Genomic DNA, 15,134 nt, shown 5'->3' with positions numbered 1-15,134 from the left:
ATTGTATCTATTTAGGCAGAACTTTTGTTTTAGGAGAGGTCTTTTTTCTCATCGCAGGTCAGAAGCTCCAGAAAGAGAAGAAAGAAAAAAAGGACTGCACCAGGCATTTTCAAGCAAGCTTAGTTTATAAGGTATACTGAGACTGAGCACGATCAACAACAGGTAGGAAAAATGTCACCTGAAGACAGGTAAAAGCCAAAGGGCTGTCAGGGCAGGAGGCACTCCATTAGAAAGAAACAAAGATGCAACCAGGGCCACAGCCTTGAACTTTGTAAGAACTTTTCTCTCATTCTCCAATCTGCAGGTAAAAAGAAAAGGCCTGTCTAAATGTTTGAGTGAAGAAAATTAAGTATTTTCCTACACTCTGGTTCAGCTCACACTCATTCACACAGCTAGCCAAGCACGAATCAGTTCTGACTGTGTACTGGGCCTGACTGAGGGTCCCTCAGGCTTTTTGTAAGTGCAGCATCCCCATGCTAGGCAGAGTAAGCCATTCTGTACAATCATGACATGTGTGGGTGATTAGCTAATATTGCCTCCAGCTTGAAGCAGTTTATAAACAGACTAAAGGCTCTCTGCTGCTCACCTTTAAAGTCAGCTGTACTGAAGCTTATGAGGGTGCCAGCGGGGCTTAGCAACAGTGGTTGGCAAGTCAGGGGGTCTCACAGAGACACCCAGGGTCCTATTCTGTATCAGAACTCCTCCATGTTGCCTACATCTACAGGCCCTTAGAGTCGCTGTGAATTAACGATGAGGCTCATGGGCAGGTGCACAGACCACACAATAGGGCTTGAGGGTGGGTAGGGCTCATTTACTCATGCTAGTGGAAGTGCATTTTGGTGACTCATCTCCTTTTGCTTACTGCTAATGATGAACAATTATTTTCTGGTTGTAAATATGGTCCTCCAACTTTTTGGAATAAATCTAGTGTCAGGACATCAGGTCGTGCTTATAAACAGTAAAAATCACAGGTCAAGGTGTTGGGCAATTGCACTGTTTCCTTTTTAAATTTAATATACTATGGAATATTGAGAAGTTTGCTTTTTAAGGAAATGTCAATTTTACGTGCTGCAGAAAATGACTGAGCTTTGTCAATAACACTATAATTGCAGCTTGTACCAACCTGCTGAGGACAGCTTTAAATTAGGAACAATGGGGAGGGGAGCTAACACCCCACAGAAAGTGAGAAAATGATGGATGGGGTGGAAACCAAAGAACAAGAGAGACCTCAGAAATGACAGAGTAGGGGTGAAAGTGGCTCACCTTGAGTGTATGTACATGAGTGCCTGCAGCCTGGGAAACAAGTTGGAGAAACTAGAGCTGTATGGCCCCGCTGCAAGACACAGCTGAGCTCCTCAGCCAAGATGGTGGAGCCTCTGGAAAGCATATTTAAGAACAGGCAAAATGCCACATGGGGCAACAAGAAGAGCTTCCACCACTACCTCTGCAATGCAACACTAAACAAGAAAAATATAGGAGCATTGCCAGATGGGGCAGGTGCTTTAGTGACTGCACAGATAAGGCTGGGGTTGTCAGTTTCTTCTTTGCTCCAGTCTTCTCTTGCAAGGTGTTCCAGGCCTCTGTCATCAGTGAAGAGGTTCAAGGATGAGAACCAGCAGTAGACAAAGATTAAGTCAGGGATTAATGTAGAGAACTTGACCCATGTAAGTCCATGGGCATCTCCGCTGGAAATTTTCAAGACTTGGCTGGATAAAGTCCTGAGCAACCTGGTCTGACCTCAGAGCTGACTCTGCTGTGAGCAGGAGGCTGGACTAGAGTCATCCTGAACTCTGTTCCTGCCTGAATTATCCTATGAGCCTATTACCCTAAATGCAGGAGAACATACTTAGCCAAGTTACAGGAGGATGAAGTATGACTAAGAAAATAAATAGAAAAACTACCATCTTTCTGTACATCTGACTTATTCTTTCTGAGAGCGCCACAGCAATATGTTTACCACTTGCTGTTTCTGGGAATACAAATGCTCTGTCTCAGCAATTATCCTGGAATGTGAATAAGTTATGAGGTGATAAAGGGACACACACAAGAACTTTGTGAGATTCATCTGTGGTTCAGCACTGAGAGCAAAAGAACCTGAGATTCCCACACTGCATGTATAACAGAGACATTAGGTGTATGTTTGCTTGTATGCCAACTCTAAGACATGCTTAGAAGAGCTTTTTAGAGATGACTGCATTCATTCAGTAAACTACAAAAATTGTGATCAAGTGATCGTTGACAGTATTGTAACACACAAAGAGTAGCTCTCAGGTGAAACGGTGTTTTGGGATCCAGATAAAAGTTTTATACTTCTAAGAAACTGTCAAGGATGTAAATTACAGAAAAATGAGTGGTTACCAACCTCATACTGAATTGCAAGTTCAGACATTTATACTATAAAGACATTAGTGTAAATAGCAATTTCCTCCACTTTGCTTTCTCTTAGCATTAGGACTTCCTCTACCTGTGAAAATAATCTGCTGACATTTACAAGGATCCTGTAATTTAAGCACTTCAGACATTCAGAGGGCAGGAAATTACAGCATCAAGTCTGTCCTCAAAAGGAAAGTATGTTCTACTATGCTATTGCAGTGGTTTTGTGCAAGGATTTTTCCATTCAAATCTACTGCATAATTCATTGCAACATTTGAGAAACCTTCCCAGATTAAAGATAAAGTCTGTAACACTAAACAATAAACCAAACTTACTGGAGCCCCGGAAGACTTTTTAAAATGCTTATTTCACAGAAATTTAATTAGATTGATTAGGATTACTGAGCTCTGTGTGTGAGATTCCCTTAAAGGCCATTCCTTCTCACAAGAGATTTCTACAGTAATTAAAACTGTGGCAGGACACTCAACTGCAACTTTTAATGGTCACCCTTACCGACTAACTAGTGGGAGGGCAAAGCAGAAGATATACCTTCTGAAAACCACGCAAGCAGAAAAACACATTCTTTGAAACAAAGAGATGATCCAGGAAAAGATAAAAGGGACACTGATTTTTGAAATATTGAAAAGGTTTTTAAAATCTCCTGTAACGGGTAAGTAGGTTCTACATATATTAATTAATTAGCCAGACTCTCCTTCCTGGAAGACTTATTTGAATGTATTAATGGCAGTCACAAAACAAACAAAAAAGAACTAACCCTTTCCCCATTATGTTTATGAGTTTAACTAACTTAAAAAAAAAATATATTAAAATCAAATAAAATCATGCTCAGATCCAGAGGTCTATAAATGTAACAATAAATATTTCTGGGATGTCTCAAGCCTATCACAGACCACAGATTTTTGAAATTATTTCTGGTTTAGGATCTACAAAGACAGATGTTTTATTCATTCAGCATTCAATTTGCTCAGGTCTACATCACTTTGAGAATATACAACTATCTTCAGATATGGTGAGAAATTCAGTTTCATGTAGACTTTGTTTAACTAATCTTTTCTGAGGGTAATCTAGAGGTGCATGTGTTGTGTACAGAGTCATTAATGTGACTTAACTACCAGATGATTAATACATTCCTGCATTAGTAGTCCATATCTGAATTAATGCATGGCTTAGGCAGTAGGACCCTCCAATTTCCAAAGGGCATCTTTTCAAGGGAAGCCCAAATGGTGAAAACCTGGCCCCATTTAGTGTACTAGCAAAACTGATGACGTAGTTTGTCAGTCTACATTGAAAATTCCTACGTTGGAAAGATGAATCATACCATTGGAATTTTTTGCAAGTATTATTACTCAAGCATACTTACAATGCAATATACATCTTTCAATGATATATCCTTAACATATACCTTTGTCTTGGTCTGAAAAGATTTCACATTTTTTTGTAAGCATATATTAAAATTAAAATTATATACATTCTCTCATTATTCTAAATTTACTTTTATAAAAGAAAAAAATTATTTTCATTACATTAATATTAATCACATGAAATAAAACTACCAAAAGAATAAGAAAAATCTTTGTAATGCAGTCAACAGCCTAAAGCAGTAAGTGTAGATCAAGAATGCAATATTTTCACAGTATCATACATCCTACTTAAAGATACTTCAGCAGTGTACATCCCTTTTAATGCACAACTGTGAATATGTGCCACTTAATCCTTTCCATTCCAGGCTTCTTCCAACACTAGATAAAAGCAGCCACATTTTCATAGACCTGATTCTGAGTGAAGAGAAAATCAAGACATCTCAGATTTCCACTGTGGGGCAGATAGGCCAGTATCAGCCAGTATGGCCCACAAAGTTCTTTTCAAATATTAGTTATAATATCTTCCAAATCTTATTTAACCACAGAATGACTGCGTTGAAGAGTCTATATGGCAACACAACAGCTTTTTCAGTGAGGTGTCATTCTGATGTAGCAGAGGACTTATGAATGTAGTAGCATACTGCTCGGGGGTCTGAAGTAATCATAGCAAAAATGCTTTGTTGGCTTATTTTCTGTTCAGCTTGAACAGAAAAGCACAGCTATGAAATTTCTTTGCAATTTTGTTTCAGTACTAATAAATCATTTCAATGGTCGTGTTAAAAAGTACATCATCAGGTGGACTGAATTTAAAGAATAAATAGTCAACTTTGTACATTTCAAAGCATATATGACAATAAAGAAGCATGTGGAAAATATTTTCATGGTACCAGCTTTTTTTCTTTTTAGGAGATAGATGAATATTGGTTTAATTTCTTTTTTTTTAATGATGTATTTCTACATTTTAATAAATAATATGTTCACAAGTTCATACCAATATAGTGGCTATAATCCTCAACTAAGCCAGCCACATTTGTTACAAGCACAGTTGAGAGCCCAGGAAAATTCCAAATAGCCTAGATAGCAGGAGGCCAGAAGAGTGTTTCACAGTGGTATAGGCAGGCTGGTTAACCGTGCCAAGGTCTTCAACCTGCTGGTGAGGCTGGAAACTAAGAAAGCTCTAATAACCAAATCTCACATTGGTACAGAAAGAATCAGCAAAACAATACTCTGGAAGATTCTCAAGCTCTGGAGGCATTGTGTTTCAAGACAAATTCACTACTTTGATTTAATTAGCCCTGAACCTAGCTTAGCTGTAGTTGAACACACTCTCTTTTGTAGATCTGGTTTTGTTCCTCTTGTGTTATCTTGTGTTTGACAAACTTTGAAAATGAAATCAGGCCAGGATAACCTGAAAATGTACATATTTTGGTTTGACCTATCCTACATCAACCATGTACATGTAGAAGGTAGTGATGTTCAACATGTAGAGACCATAGAATGAACAACACAAAAACCGGTAGTCCCAGCCCCCAACACAAACACTCCAGAGAGAGAGAAAATTAATCTTTCAAGATCCCATCTTTGCCACTGAAGAGACATCACTGGATGTCTCTGAGTCTTTTATTATGAGAAAAAGTAGTTGTTTCCTAATCATTTTCATTAAGCTAGTTGAGATTTTTAGTTCTCTTTCACATCCTTCCTAAATTGTATCTTCTCTATCCTAAACAGAAACTATTCAGTCTCTTTACTATTCACTGACCAACAACTGGTTGATGGTTTGTTCAATTCAAATTACTCAACAAGCTGTGTATAAATGATCAGTGAGGTATTGCACTGCTTCTAAGTCATTATGGTTTGCCATACTTACATATAATATATTCACATTAATGAAGATTTCTGTTATCCTTGTTATTTTCCATTGTGATTATCTTGATCCCATAAAGCAACACCTCTTGTTGTAATGTGACAGTAATTCTCTCTACCTTCCTGCTTTATTCTGATGTTTAAAAGGCTGTTTCCTTCCCCTGCCATTCATACTCAGCAGAGGAAAGTACAACCTGTCCTTCTATCCAAAAAGTTCCACTTGATCTGCTCACTATCTTTTCAAATTAACACAGCACTTTTTTACAAAAAAAAAAAAAAACAATGAAAAAAAGCAAACACCTGGCATCCACAGGATCCTGTGGCAATGAGTTTCACGTGTAATTAAACAAAAATCCCTTCTGTTTGCTCTGAACCTGTAGTCTAACTTCACTAGATGTCTCTGAGTCTTTTATTATGAGAAGAAGTGAAGTAGTTGTTTCCTAATCATTTTCATTAAGCTAGTCAAGAATTTTAGATCTCTTTCACACCATTCCCACATCATAGCATGTCTAACCTAAAGAGAAACTACTTGTGTCTTTATTATCCATGTTGTCCTTGTCTGTACTTCGACATTAAGGGGGAGGATGTAAAAAGGAAAGAGATCAGAACCACATTTATATTCAAGGTGTGAAGGCACCGATTAAACACAGATGAAAGAGAAATAATTACAATGGTTGATGATTAGGCAGACAGTACGAGAAGAAAATTTACTTAGGTGACAAGTGTTAAGGAACATTTATGTTGTGGAAAACCCAAGCATTAAATGGTCTATCTTTAATGCTATGAAAAATCAAACACAGAAAAAGTTGGAGAATTTCAAGTATTTCTAAAATGATAAAAAAATTACTGCAGCAATCTTTCCTCTTTTTAAGACATGATTCCTAATTTCATTTAGATAGCTTTTTTTTTACCTGCTGTTTTGGATTAATTCTTTTTTCTTTCTGTCTTCTTTTTCTAAACTGAAAAAAAAAACCCCTAAACATGAAAATATAACAAAAATCCTACACTTTTACCAGAAACATCCCAGAATTTGCACTTAGCATTGTAATAGTTTATATCAACATCTGGTTATTATCAAAAAGTTGGCCTTAGGGATTCCCCCCCCCCCGGGTATATCTAAAATGAATGATATGGTTAAATGTTTGCTTATATCCATGAACAATATACATTTTTTTGAACCAGAGCACAGCCAGGTGCTATAAACTATAACCATGAGCTTGGTGATGTGGAATTTGTTATTCTACAGGGCTCAGAGCCAAAATTTTTCATTCAGTTGTTCTGCACCAACAAGGTTTTCAATAGAGCTCAGCATATTATCACTCCCACTGTGATACTTAAGGCCAAACTTAGAAAAAAGCCGAACAGCTACTGCAGTGAGGCCTTTCAAAAATCTGGCAAATAGTAACATCATGAAGAGCTGAAAATTACAGCTGATGACTTTGCAGTTGTTTTATTTTAGTTTATTGTTTGCAATGAAAAGAAAAATGTGATTTTCTCCTATATTCTCCTTTTGTTTAGCAAGAGAGGCACTTCTCTTATTGCCCCTCTGTTTCTAAAAGGGAGTGATAAGTAGAAGCATACATGTGTATACATATTAAGATCATCAAACCTAGAACTGCTCAGCCTATAAATTCAATTATAATAAATTCTAAATGTTCTTTATAAAATTGTTAATATTCTATAAATTACAATTAATTAAAAAGAATAAACTGTTACTTCTTCAGAGGAACAATAGAAACACTACTGTAATGGAAACTGTTGGCATCAAGACCATCTCAGTGAAGATTTCAAATAGTTAAAGGAAAGGTGTCAAGCAAACTGTTTTCCATGAAACATATTTCAGAAATATTACTGTTGGAAACTATTCTGAAGTGTTATTGTATTGGGTTTACACGGCAAGGTGTTGGTAGCAGAGGGGCTGTCCCGATCCAATGTCGGGGAAGGTTTCAATATGATCCCAAGAGCAAGATTAAGACACAAACGAGGTCAAATGCCGTATAGTCAAAAGAGTTTTTATTATCAAAAGTATCAAAAGTGGAAAATGGTGGCGATAGGATAGAATGGAAGAAAAGGTAGAAATTAAGCATGCAGTAGGGATAGAGTTGCAAGGATAGTCACCACCATGGATCCAGCGGCGTCCCGTTGGTCCTCAGGCAAGCAGTCGGTGGTGGGAGTTGCAAGGATGGTCACCACCATGGATCCAGCGGCGTCCCGTCGGTCCTCAATCTTCAATTCTTTGGTGAGGAAGAAAAGGCTCCCACAGCTTGTCTCTATGGGTTTTTATAGGGCATATTTCGATGATGTCATGCGCTGCAGGTTTCATTTATCACAGGACCTTCCTGTGATCAACACCAGAAACGAGTATCTTATCAGCTCCAGCCCAGTTTCCTCCCCTGGATGCCTCAATGGCCTGGTAATCGTCCTTATGGACAGAGGGGTGTCCTGCTTAAACAGGCCATATTAGAGACAAAGGGCTCAAGATAAGCAGTTCACAGTTCCTTGATGACAGCCCAGTCCCTCACACCTAACAATCTTTGAGGCAAATGATTCAAGATAACAATTCAGTCTCTTACAGGGGCTACAGGAGTGGCTTCTGTCAGAAGACGCTAGAAGCTCCCACCATGTTGGACAGAACCAGTGCTAGCTGGCTCCAAGGAGGACCTGCCACTGGCCAAGGCCGAGCCCATCAGCAACAGTGGTAGTGCCTCTGGGATAACATATTTAGGAAGGGGTAAAAAATGTTGCACTACAGCAGCCTGGAGAGAAGAGTGAGTGTATGTGAGAAACAGCCCTGCAGACCCCCAGGTCAGTGAAGGAGGGGAGGAGGTGCTCCAGGCACCGGAGCAGAGATTCCCCTGCAGCCCGTGGGGAAGACCATTGTGAGGCAGGCTGTCCCCCTGCAGCCCAGGGAGGTCCACAGTGGAGCAAGTATCCACGCTGCAGACCATGGAGGACCCCGTGTCAGAGCAGGTGGATGTGCCTTGAAGGAAGCTGTGATCCCATGGTGAGACCATGCTAGAGCAGCCTCCTGAAGGAACTTCAGCCCCATGAAGAGAAGCCCATGCTGGAGCAGGTTTTCTGACAGGACTTGTGACTCTGCAGGGGACCCACACTGGAGCAGTCTGTTCCTGAAGGACTGCAGCCCGTGTGGAAGGGACCCATACTGGAGCAGTTCCTGAAGAACTGAAGCCCACAGGAAGGACTCATGTTGGAGAAGTTCATGAAGGACTGTCTCCTGTGGGTGAGACCCCACACTGGAGTAGGGGAAGAGTGTGAGCAGGAAGGAGCAGCAGTGATGAAGCATGATGGACTGACTGCAACCTCCATTCCCCATCTCCTTGCACCACATGAGGAGAAGAGGTCAAGAATTCAGGAGTGAAGTCGAGCCCAGGAAGAAGGGAGGGGTGGGGAGGAGGCATTTTTAGATTTATTCTTATTTTTCATTATCCTAGTGTCTTATTGATTGACAATAAATTAATCTTTCCCAACTCAACTCTGTTTCAACCACGACAGTAATTGGTAAATGATCTCCCTGTCCTTATCGCAACCCATGAGCTTTTTATCATATTTTCTGCCCCTGTCCTGTTGAGGTCAGGGAGTGAGAGCAGCTTGGTGGGCACCTGGTGGCCAGCCAAGATCAACCCACCACAATTATTAACAAAGCACTATTTTGTAAGACTAGGTAACATTTTCACTTCAGAAGATAAAGTTCATTCTGTGTGAGGTTTTTCTTTTGAGATCCTTAGCCTGTTTTTTAAAGTAAACAAAGTACATAAAATTTCGCTGGCTCTCCATCTGTCTCTGCTATCCCATTCTAGATATCTTTAAAAGTAGCTGTCTATATTCAACTGATCTTGGCAGACAGCTGGAAATCTCAAAGACAAGAAGAACTCCTCTACCTGCAAGACAAAGTATTGTGGTTTAGGATCAAGTGGAGCTGTTCATTTCCATTGCAAACGCTTCCAAGAGCTCCTTTCTGAACAGTGTTTAGCATATGGAATGATTTGCTCAGATTTCATCTCTGAGAGTAAAATCCTGGAAGAAACAGACAGTGATAAGACACCCATACTTCTCTATCCATACTGCAGAAAAAAAGATGTGTCAGTGCTTGGGTTTATAGTGTTAAACTGATCTAGGTAACCCAGACTCAATTCTCTGCTGAGTTTTTCTCATGAGACCTTCAGGCCATACTTTCACAATCATAATTTCTCCATATCCTATTTGTAGACATGGGCTAATAACACCTCTATACCAAATAGTATGATGCCGGAGAAGAATATATTAAAGATTTCATAATGCTCAGATGCAGGTTAAATCACTGTCAGAGTTCTTCCATTTCAGGTGGTCACATATTAGACTATTTTATGTATGTAGGTACATGTATGTGTTTATTTATTTACACCTATATACAAAATAAATTAAATGTATCCAAGGTCAATACTAAGTATTAATGCTAACTGACACAGAAGGGCCCACATCTCTGCCAGGAAATTGTCTTAGGTTTCAATTTCAGGCAGCTGAAGGAAAACAGACTATTGGGACTGTTCTCATAGCTAAACTGAACCCAGGAGTTCTTTAGCAGAACAGGCCAAATGCTACAAAAAGGTAATATGCTACAAATGTGCTAGAGATTTGTTAGTATAGATGATCTCATTCTCATACTGATGTATCAGTATGACACAACCCAAAGTCCTGAGTAGTAACTTGAAGTCCACATGCTGAAGTAGACTTTACTGCACTTTAAAAAAAAAAACAAAACCAAACAAACAAAATTAATATGTGCATTCAAGAGACTTTAAGGATTCATCTGTATTCTATTATCTCTCCATCTGGTAAATGACCAGATTTTCCATGTTCCAGAAGAGAGGAGCATAACTTCATCCTTACAGGTCAGGTATGCCCCACAGATTGCATGATAGGAATTCCTCTTTCAGACTGGTAATATTCTCCATGTCAAAGAGGATCATGAAACACTGTTGAAGAACCTGGGACCTGAATTCAGATTTTTAATCTTTTATCAATTATCAGCCCAAGATCTGAGAAATGTCAATATTAGTGATTTCTTCACATCCAATGTCCAAGGCACAGGAATATCTTGAAGCATTTATTGGCAACTTTCAGAAACTGATACTGTTTTGAACAGACTTCATATCACATGGAACGTGGTAGTTCCAACATTATTCTAGAATGTTGTGTTTGTGCTTCACACGGAATAATTTTTAAAGATTATTTTCATTTCAATTTCCAGTTAACGAAATATAATAAAACTTGTGCAAATGTATAAGTACTCAAATATCTCAACAGACAAAACTTATACATTGTTATTCAAAGCTTGAAAGACAGAGATTCAAAATACAGTAAGTGCCTCAGTACTATCTAAACACAAGCTATTAAGTGTAAATAAGTTTTTAAAAGTCCAGAGATATATCAGAAAATTATACTGTCCTTATAAGTTCTCTAATGACAACAGAAATATTTGCAATGTTACAGGCTTCGCTTACAACTAAAGTGCTCTCACAGCATGTGTGCTCATGGAAAAGAATAAGTGAGATGGCCTGATCAAAGGATTCTTTGTCTGAAGAAAGGAACATTTACAGAAAGCATAAAGCCATAATATAAAAAGAGATGAGATCTTATTTGTGTCTTGAATTCTTAGCTGCCACTTAGAGCATAAACAAATTAAAATAGTCCAAAAGAAGCCTATTTATATATTATTCAGACATTGCTTTCATATCACATTCTTTCAGCTACAAAAATCAATTTATTGTCTTGTACTTCAGGCCCGACTCTCCAGAGATTTATACATGTTATGTAATATATATTCCCTGTTTTCAATGAGTGTGTTTCGAATGCATAATGTTAATGAATGACTATTGAAAAATTTTAATAAAATAGATATACATGAGGAAATGAAGGCTTAGTTAAAAACTGAAATGTGAATTTACATTCCCATTATATACATAGTATTTTTATTATACATATGTATTTTTCCTTCTTTTCTTTCAGTTAAAAATAGGTTTTAAATTTAAAAAAAAATACTTCTAATTTTCATTCTTTGGAATAAAAAAAAAATAAATCATAAATTTTCCAGTCACCACTCATGGCTTGAACTTTATTTCTCAGTACCATGCTATGATGTTTCTAAAGTTATTTCTGATACAAGTTTGTAGAGGATTTAAAATACCTGATTCTTCCATACTTGATCTTTATAGTACTAATGTAAATAACAATTAAAAAAACAAGAATTCTGAACTTTCCACAACAAACATTATGCTAAAAGTATAATTTCAAAGATTAAAGATTTGTTCTTCTTTCATATACAAATTTTTCTAAATATGGAATGGTAAATCATTTAGTCTGATCAGCATATTACCAGCTAATAATTACTTCTAGCTGTGTTTCAGACACTTGTTTGTTGATGTTATTTTTAAAAATAGTTTTTCTAGACCTTTTCCATTAAAAAAAAAAAGTAAAATAAGATTTTCCAATCTCTCCCTTTTCACCACAGAACAACCAGGCCTTCAAGCATTGCAGCCCCTTCTAATCTTCATAGGTAGCTGCTTAAGCAGATGCACTGAAAATATTTGTCTGCAAGGCGATTCCCTCCCCCATTTCCCATACCTTCATGTCCTACCATTCTCTAAAGCTTTTTAGCTGGCTTCAGCCCACTGAACTTCAAATGATCAGGAAATGGCTTAACCCTTCAGATGTTTTTAACATCAAATATTCTCTTTTCTTCATTAGAAAAAAGACATTTTGAAACTTACCACAAAAACTTAGAGAGGACCATTATCTCAAGGGTGTCTGTGTTCCTATCAAAAGTAGGACATCAGCTTCCAAATCTGCTCTTCAATATTTTTATACAAAATGGAAGCAAAGCATTCCAGCAGCAAACTTGAGAGAAAAACTTGTTTCAGGACAACCTGTTTGACAATGCAGAAGTGTGGTTTACCTTTCCTTCTAGTCCCTGCCCCCTGCCCTATATTAATGGCAGATTGACAATTTCTTTTTCTCATTCACAAATAGTTCTCAGCAGTCTAATTTATGAATATAGCTGTTATCTCCTCTGTGTTGGTTTTTTTTGGTTTTTTTTGTTTGTTTGTTTGTTTGTTTTTTACATTTCTGGCGTAAATGCAGTACTCTGATACATGCTGGTCACTGGGGGCACTAATTCACTCTCTTTTTAAAGAATCTAACTATATATAAAATCACAACTGGTTTTATGCAAAGCAGGACTCTGGCAGTAAGTGTCAAAGAAAATACTTTTGAATAGTCACATCTTATATGAATGGTTATTTTTCTAACAAATAATTGCTGCCAGGATCTACAAAGTTTTAGTCTTTGCCAACAGAGCTATACTCCTAAAATTATTATTAGATTATTTTTTTTTTTTCATGTGGGTAAGAGAACTCAGAAAGGACCAACTATTTGAGCTATACTTTTTGTCATCAATGTTGCTTCTAAATTGAAAAGCAAATCCGAATACATTTTGATTTTGATGAACAAAATATTTATCTGTGCTGACAGCCATTGCTATATTCCATGCATAAGCCAATGGAATTTACCTTACATAGGCTGAGATGTTAAATATAAATATGAAAACAATCAGAGTGTTCACAGCAGAAAGCTTGACTGATTGTTAAATACAGAGATTATCAGGCATCACCGTGAAGGAACGGTTCCTATTCTGAAGGATGTTTTTTCTCAGGATGTTTTTTCTTATATTAATGTTTCATTCACTGTCATTTTGGGACATCTTGGAAGTGATTCCATCAACATGATTTTCATGCATTTTTGATCAAAAAAAAGTATATCAAACCATGAAATTGCTGCTGACAAAAAAACCCTTCCATCATCTTGCTCAATATCTGATGAATAAAAGAAGACTGAAGAACAGCTGTGTTTGGATGATACAGGTTTCTTTTCCCAATTCTGCTTGTACAGTAAAAAACTACATAATTAAAATTCTGAAATAAGCTGTTCTTTCTCTGCATTAGCTCTAGTAATACAACATAAATGAACAAGCAAGGTACCAGTGAGCACAAACAAGTTCAAATCAAAGGTCTAAGATGCTTGGCAAGGTATCTTTCCAGGAAAAAAAAAGCTGCTCTGATTTGTTAAGAATGTAATGAACTATTCACAAGATCTGTGTCACTCGGGACACTAACATTAACAGTTGCTGAGTAAATGATTTTGAGCAATTTCAATTTCCTTTTACTTATTTTGTTTACTAAATTGGGAGTGTGAAATCATCATTGTGTTTATCTTTGGCAAACAAAGACAAAATCTGCACTACCTCAAGTGGGCTCCCTTTTGCTTTAAATTGTTTGCCAAGGCAAGAATGGAACTTGTGTTACAGAAACACTAAGAAGAAGAAATGTATAGTTCTTTTCTGAACATTGTTTACTAATCCACAGATTATCCAGTTATATTGAAAGAAATTATTAAAATTGTGAGTGTACTCTAACAGTACTCCTTATACTTAGCTGCATTTTACCTCTATAGGTTATGATAAGTTTACAGAGAAACTACATTTCCCTGTTTTTATTCTCAGTTTGGTATAACAATTCCTAGTGCAAAAATCTGCTGAAGTTCTGTATACTGACTGACCCATGAGGGTGCAAAACTGAAAGAAATGGCTATTTACAAGTCACATCATCATAACAGGGAATTCCAGACAACAAACTGTCAGCCTACCTATTAAGAATCAAGACTTTGCACATCCAAAGTATAGCTATCCCATGATGTGGTCAGAGGAGGCAGAAGAAATGTCAGAAGAGACAGAGGTGACTAGAGTAAGCAGCTATTCCAGCAGACTCCAGAACTGACAGTGATGTCCTTGAGCCACCTTAAAAAGGCCACAAAGGTCTTGTGAAACAGGATGCCTTTTGTATAAACAATACATGCCTTGCTAACAACTGTGCCCCTGAAGAAGAACTAAAAGACTGATAAGAAGGCAACATCCTACCCCAGGAGGCACTGAAAAGTTGAATAATTGCTAATAGGCATGAAGTCAGCAAAAATCTTCAATAAGTGGAGGAAAGGTAAAGGTGGCAGGGGGAGATCATGACCACTGACTCAATTCAAGACCAGAAAGACTTACCCCCCACCCCGCTCTCCTTGAGCATGCACTGTAGAATAAAAGAACACGCTACCTTTAATTCAAAGCAGGGAAAACTTTAGCCCAATAGAAACTGTGGTAGATAAGCGACTACCAATAATAGTTTTGGGGAAGAACTTTGGAAACTAAATACGTAAAACTAAACTGTATAAATTGCTTGCCCGTTCAGGTATAAGGTGTGCTAGCTTTGTGGATTACCACCTAGCCCCCATCTTTGCCCAAACATGAATTGGAATAAATTATCTCTGCTCAGTGTGTATATTAGCATCTTGAACACCAGGTAAACGACCCCACTTTTGGGACAACAATGGGAATGGCACTTGCAAGCAAAATTTATCTAGGGCACTTTCCTTCACCAAAGTTTAGCCCAACTCAAGTCTATCTTAGGAACTTCT

General features: G+C 37.7%; 1 long non-coding RNA gene across 1 annotated transcript; it reads right to left on the bottom strand.

Moving 5' to 3' along the window:
* Positions 1 to 209: 209 nt before the first annotated feature.
* Positions 210 to 14,586, bottom strand: LOC115340448. Its single transcript, XR_003923060.2, has 3 exons — positions 14,448 to 14,586; positions 9,848 to 9,852; positions 210 to 221 (listed from the first exon to the last, which is right to left on the bottom strand). It is a non-coding gene; the product is annotated as an uncharacterized LOC115340448 (long non-coding RNA).
* Between the last annotated feature and the right edge of the window lie 548 nt (positions 14,587 to 15,134).

This window comes from Aquila chrysaetos, chromosome 4 (assembly GCF_900496995.4).
Source record: "Aquila chrysaetos chrysaetos chromosome 4, bAquChr1.4, whole genome shotgun sequence".
NCBI lineage: Eukaryota > Metazoa > Chordata > Aves > Accipitriformes > Accipitridae > Aquila > Aquila chrysaetos.
Note: the sequence above shows the minus strand (reverse complement) of the source record. Positions and strands in the feature narration are given on the sequence as shown.